Here is a 7,220-nt window from a genome sequence, read left to right as displayed (position 1 = left end):
TATTTCCCAATGCGATTGTTTCTTACAATGTGATCCTTGAACCAGCAGCATACTTCTCTACTGTGAGCTTGAAATCTCAAACACTTAGACCTACCCCACCTATACCAAACGACAAATATACATTGGCACAACTTATACAGTTATAAATCTTATTAAGTGATCCTATATACATACTAAAAATTGAGAGCTACTGCATTTTAATATTTTACATATAGTTTAAATATTTACCTTTAGTTTAATTAGTTTTAGGGAACTAATTAAAAAACAAATCATTTATTAAAATGTTTATAATCATATTTTCATCAAGTCAAATCTGATAAGCAATGATTTCATGCTAAAAATATGCTAGCTTCCTTTCAGCATAAAATTATAAATGGTACAACTCATTGGTAAAATGTAAAAGGTAAGTTAGGAAGAATAATTGACTGAATTAAGGTCGCCAGTCAACAGTTAAGATCAAAAAAGCTTACTTCAAAAAGACAACTATAAAACTTTAAAATATTTGCTCTTCCTATTACTCCAGGTACTTCCCATAACATCAAAATAAATAAGCAAACATTGTCCCATTTAAAAGGCCTCCAGATGTGGAGTCAGAGGACCAGAGTTTTGAGCTCATCTTACCTGATTATTTGCTTTGTGATTGGCTTATCCTTTTCAAATTTAAAGTAACCGAGTCTAAATTGAAAGTTTTTTTTTAAAATATTTTCTAAGCCACAAGTTCCTCTTAAACACTACTTTATTCATCGTGAGGAGTTTTAAAGATTAAAGAAAAACGAAATGAAAATATCACTTGCCTTTATGTACGACTCCTTTACTATATTATTCCTAGGATTTGTAGGATTAGATCTCCCTCACAGTTATATGTCTCAATTTCCTCACAAATGCAGAAACCTATGAAACAGACACTTACAAAACAAAACTAAATAAGATATATTAGATTCACTTGTGTTATACATCCTAGTTTCTTTGCAAATAGTTTCATATTCTAATAGGCCTGCTGTCTGAAATTATATGGATTAAAATTGAATGGACAATCCAAAGCATGGATAATCCAAATATGTCCAATAAGATAGCAAACAACTAACAAAGTAATTAAATGGAAGAGAAAACAGACATATTGAAATGTGATATAGATTTTTAAATAATTTACAGTCAACTTACATGTGGATTTAATACATTTCTTATAGTATTAATGGCAGGATAATTGTTACTAATGGAGAATCTGTGTAGAGTTGTAAATAAATGGGGTAATTATAAGTCAATCGCCTTAATTAATAACAATGCATAAAACACTCAATATTGAAGATTAGAATTGATTTCATGCAAATTAGGACTTACATGGGATTCATAGTCAAGATCGAGGGAGTATACAAGCTGATATTCAACCACAACGATGCAACTTTAAGCATTTGAATCACATTATGGCTCTAATACACTACATTTAAAAATTCAATAGAATCAGCTTTATAGAACTTATCTTAGCTTTAGAAATGAGTCACCATTAAGCAAAGGAAAGCAATAACACTGGTTACCTTGAAATTTAACCAAAACAATGTTTCTTTAAAGATACATTGTAGAAATATCCTAGCAAAAGATAGTGACAGTGACTTTTGACACATGGAAGACTTCTCAGGTATGAGGGTCTTCACTCCTTAGGGTGGTAAAGCCATTAGATATGATGTAGAATAAATGATTTGGTGTACAGTTCGATCACAGAGATCAAACAATTTTGAGAACCAGTGGAAAGCCCTATGAAAGATTTTCTTACTCAAGATTCTCACTCATCTAGCCCAGCACTCACAAAGCAAGAGTGTGGACTCAGTGGCTGACCCATACCATTGTACTAATGAAAAGAATTTTAAAATGAAGTGGTGAAGTAGAACAATCTCTTTTTATTATTCGATGATCTACATTTAAATACTTTCAAATAGCATGGCTATTTTAACAATTGCCTTAATATATTTTCAAGTCTATTCTTCACCTGCTAACAAAAGTATAACTATGAATATGCAAATCCCCAAGTGCATTTCCAAACTTACAATACATACACAGTGAATATGGCTAATAGATTGTTAACACTCTACCTGTGACTTGAAACATAGGAGGAAAGGAATTAATCCCAAAATTTATCAGGTACTTTAGCCTTAACTTTAAATTATGCATGCCTGGGCATCCACCCAAAGAGTCGATTGAGTTGTAAAACTAGAGTGATCTGGGACCCACTCTGTATAATCAATCAAAAAATTGACCACATGCCACTTTCCCACTGAAAAGAAAGCTATTATAAAAATAAACTGCTATTTATTTTATGATTACAATTAAGACCATAAAGAGATTAATTATTTCCATCAAAAAATGGATTTTTTTTTCTAAAATCATCACCTTTAATCATGCCTAAAAACTACTCAGAGGAAATTATTCATCATCTCCTGGGATGTGTATTATTGGATTAATGATTAATTATCCTAAATATACTTTGGATAAGCATACTTGGATAAAATATTTAAGGTTTCTCTTCTATAGCATGACCATTAACCTTTGTGTGCAGGTTACCCTGCTCTTACCTTCCAGTATAAAGAAATTAAGAATTATTAATAGTCTTACATTTTACAATACTTAGCATGCATATTTCACTTATAAACTCCTTCCTATTTGTGTTCTTCCAAATCTATCCTATGTCACACAGTTACATCTTATGGTCATTCCAGAATGGAGAGTATAATTATTTTGTTATCAGTTTTGGCTGTACATATATGCATTTATTTGTGATAATGTCACACTATTAAATTTGTACCTTCAAAATTTTACTTCAAGTTTCACACTAATACCTTTCTGGTCCAGTATGCTGTTTGTGAATATGTAGCATGAAGTTCTGAACACCAGTTGTTATGGTCGCGCTTTCTGCTTTCTCCCTCAGGGTGTTCAGAACCGGCTACTGCACATCAGGCTGGATGGTTAACTTGGAGTCCTGAATGGGTAGGGTCTGCAGGATCCCAGCCAGGCTTGGCTGCAGGGGATACTTCTCTAAGGATTTTAGTGTTTCAGCTCTCTTAGATGATCTTCAGTGAAATAGCTTGTGTATATATACTTTATTCAGGTAAAGGAGTGCTACATATGGGCCTTGGAGAGTGGAAAAACGGTTTCAGGATAAATGTATATCACTGATTGGTGTTTCAAATACGTGGAATGCCTTGTTAGCATAAACAGGCATTCCAAAAATCCCAGGTACTTGCTGGACAGATTCATATGTGAGTGCAAGGAGTTGAACTTGTAGATTTGCCAAGGACTATGTGATCTCAAGTAGAGGGTATGGAGTCGGGCTCCCCATATTAGGCTGAGAAGACAAGGCTGATTCTATGATAAGCTTCAAATTGGCAGTTAAGGAGACTAGGCCTAAATCTGTTTCCAAGAACTGGTCAATTTCAGGCAAGTCCAGGCCTCAGAAGCTACCCCACCACCTGGCCCAAGGCAAACACAATGCTGCTTCCTCAGCAACACCTTCCAGCACCAATGCCCTAGTAATGGAATGTTCCTAGAGATGGAGCAAGATGAGGGTCACCTACCTCAGCTTTAAATCAGGCTGGTGAACACACTTGGTTGTCTCTCTATCTTGGTAATGGGAGACCCCAGCATGAAAGCATGCTGGACTTCTGCAGAAAACAAAACAAAACTCTTTGCATTTACATATAATTAGAGTCTGGGGTATCATTCTTCCGTTAATCATGGACCCTTACAATGCCAGGCAGAGAAGAAGCCCTGCTAGAAAATGGAGTCCTGCATTTTGTGCCAAGCTCAAAAGATCTATCTGAACATGGTAGACTGTGACCTTAAATCGCAGCGTTTCCCCACAGGTATTGTCATTACTCTTAATATCCAAGTAGAACTAAGTGGTGAGCTCCTATTGTTGGAGACACCACATGTCTTGATTGTAGGATATGAAAATATCAAGGTAATTTTGACCTATAAGCTTCTCCTCTCCTGGCCAGCTTTTATATTTCTTGAAGGTCATAATAATCTTACAATGTCTTTGGCCCTCCATGCTACAGTACCGCCCTGCCAGGAAAGATGCAATATGGGACAATGATGACATGGCTATTATAGATGCACCAATGACTTTCTGATTAGTTTTAAGACCCTCTCCATGGAATGGAATAGATGCCAGGTCCTATAAACTGACTAAAAGACCCATGTGTGGGTATGTCCAGGATTTGGAGGATTTACTACCGTACATTTGTGAAGCAGACATGGTTTCAAACTGCCATCTAAGTAACTACGTTTACGCCCACACACAAATGTGGCTTCCAGCTTTAATCAGAGAGGCTTTCTCTCCCCATGAATGCTGGTAAATGCAGAGATTCTTGCCTGTTTAAAATGGTAATCCTAAGTGGCTTTTGGGCTATGGATTCTAAAGGGAGTATCTGCTTCACCCATCAAATGTTCCAAGAATATAAAAGAAGAGAAGACAGAAAGCATGTAAGAATCAGAAAATATGATATAAGATGGGACATGCTACCTTATGGAAAGGACATGACCCTCGCACTTAGGACCTCATAGCAGCTAAAATCCCCTATATTGATCCTGAACAAGAGTAAACCTGTCAACATTCATGGATACAGAAGAGGCTCATGTTGCCCTATGATTTTCTTTAGATCTGTGGGCTTTAGATTGATGGTTAAAAAAAAGAAGAAGAAGTTATTGGCTTCAATAATGTACCTGCTAGTGTGACTTTCAAGCTCCACAAATAACTCCACATCTGGTGCATGTAGATGATACTCTTGGTTAAACTGAGTGAGTTACAAAGAGACAGGGAAGCTGGAGGATGGGTTTTAGGAAGGGGAGACACTTGATGAGTGTAGGATGGGAAGAATAAAGAGTAGAAATGGGTGTAACCAAATGTACTATATGCATGTATACTCAAGGAATGCACTGAAGTAACTCTAATGAAAACTAAATGCCATATCCATTTTAGAATGATATAAATAGTAAGTGATAAAATAAAGTATCCTGCACTTTTGCCACAGTCAGCAATTTGTATTTCTCTATATGGAACTGTACCAGAGTCAGGATAAATTATAAAAGTAAGCAAAACTATTTATTCTTAACTTCTTCTGTACACAACAGCAAAGAACTTTGTGTAACTTCTGTTTGGTTATAATTTGGTGATGGTAACATATTAAAAAAAAACAAGGAATAAAATAACTTTTCATAAAAAGCCCACGATGAAAATAGAAAATTCAACTTTTCCAAGACATTAATAGCTGAAAAAGGAGCCGGGCATGGTGGCGCAAGCCTTTAATCCCAGCACTTGGGAGGCAGAAGCAGGCAGATTTCTGAGTTCGAGGCCAGTCTGGTCTACAAAGTGAGTTCCAAGATAATCAGAGCTATACAGAGAAACCCTGTCTCAAAAATAAATAAATAAATAAATAAATAAATAAATAAATAAATAAATAAATAAATGTAGCTGAAAAAGGAGGAGCTGACCTGCTGCAGCTCCAGGAAATGTAGGATCATCTTGGGTGACCGTATTCTAGATAGAGAAACACCCAAAACTGTGTAGTAGCTGGGTGTTATCTAACTTTGATACTATAATCCATTGTTTGTTTGTTTCTGCAGATACTCCAGTCCCATGCATTTAAAAACTAATAAGTTCCTTTAAATATTTATTACTCTTTTTAATTTGATTCTCCTAGACCCTGAGGTGGATATTATTGAAATCAACACACCAGTATTGAAAAATAGAATGTAAATCTTAAAAATTTGCATTAAAAGACTCTGAGCCACAATCCTCTGATTTTAAATAGCTTTGTTTCACATATTCATATTCATCAGCTCCTCTGTTATGACAGTTCACAACAGAAGGGCTGATATTAGAAAATATAGAGTTAAGATGCATTTATCTAGTGAAGTTAGCCAATTCCTGGCTTTATATAAGCCATATTGATAGAGATGGTAATGTTTTCTGACCATTGCTCAAAATTCCTCTGTAAACATTTGTTTATATTCTGATAACTTTCTGATATGAGCTCAAGCTTAAGATGCTTATGACGTTTGGATTTCCTATCTTGATGCTTTAGAGATATGGTTTCTTTACAATCAAGCATAGCATTATGTTTTGTGTTAGCAGCGAGAGTGGGTGGGTTGAGAAGCAGGACTGGGGGAGGATATAGGGGGCTATGGGGATGGGATTTGAAATGTAAATGAAGAAAATAAATAATAACTAAAAAATCTATTGTAAATTATTTATGTTATTTGGGAACCTATTTCTCTTTAGAGAAAAATATGATTATGAACATTGAAACATTGACTAGTTTAGTCAGTGATTCTTGAAATCTTACAATATAATATACTTTATAAGGAATTTCAATTGTGTCATTCTTTGTGAGTGTGTATGTTTATGTGTGTGATGTATCTAATATTTTCCCATGTAAAAGATTCATGATAGAGAAAATCTTTATAAAACTATCTGATTTAATTTATTTTAAACTATAATTATACTACAAAATATATGAGAGTAAAAGTCTAAGTTTGTCCTCGTTCTGAATTTAATTATCATATTAATGACTTATATTTACTAACTTGCTAAAGAAATTATGAATTAGATACATGTGCTATATACTCTGTGCCTATACGTGTACAAAATCATTATTCATACAGGTGAGGTTCTAGCATAGAGTTACTTGTCTAACATGGAAAAGAACTTGGGTTCAATCAATTTCTGACTAACAATAAGGATATATGTGATTTTCCAGAAGGCGAAAAAAAATACAACTCTCAAATAAATCTATGTTCTAATCACTACAAGTCTTTGTATGTTTAATTGTGAAACAAAAAAATTAAGAAAGACATTAAAGGTGATAATTATGTCATAATAGATTCTCCTATGTTATTGATGGAGATGAAATGGACCTGAAAGATCCTTAAACCTAAGAAAAGAATTGAACCATGGTTAGGATAATGGCTTGAAAGTTCTGATTGCCCAACAATGGCTTTGAAGATCAGAGAGCAATGAACAGGTGGGGAGTAGTCTATAGAAACTAAAAAAAAAAAAGCCAGGATACATGTTATCCCTTAGAAATGTTAGAATATACCGAATGGCAGAGAAGCACCTGAAAAAATGTTCAACATCCTTTTTTTTTTAATATTTTTATTACATATTTTCCTCAATTACATTTCCAATGCTATCCCAAAAGTCCCCCATAGCGCCCCCCACTTCCCTACCC

Source organism: Mus caroli, chromosome 10 (assembly GCF_900094665.2).
Source record: "Mus caroli chromosome 10, CAROLI_EIJ_v1.1, whole genome shotgun sequence".
In the NCBI taxonomy this organism is placed as follows: Eukaryota; Metazoa; Chordata; class Mammalia; order Rodentia; family Muridae; genus Mus; species Mus caroli.
This window is presented reverse-complemented; position numbering follows the sequence as displayed.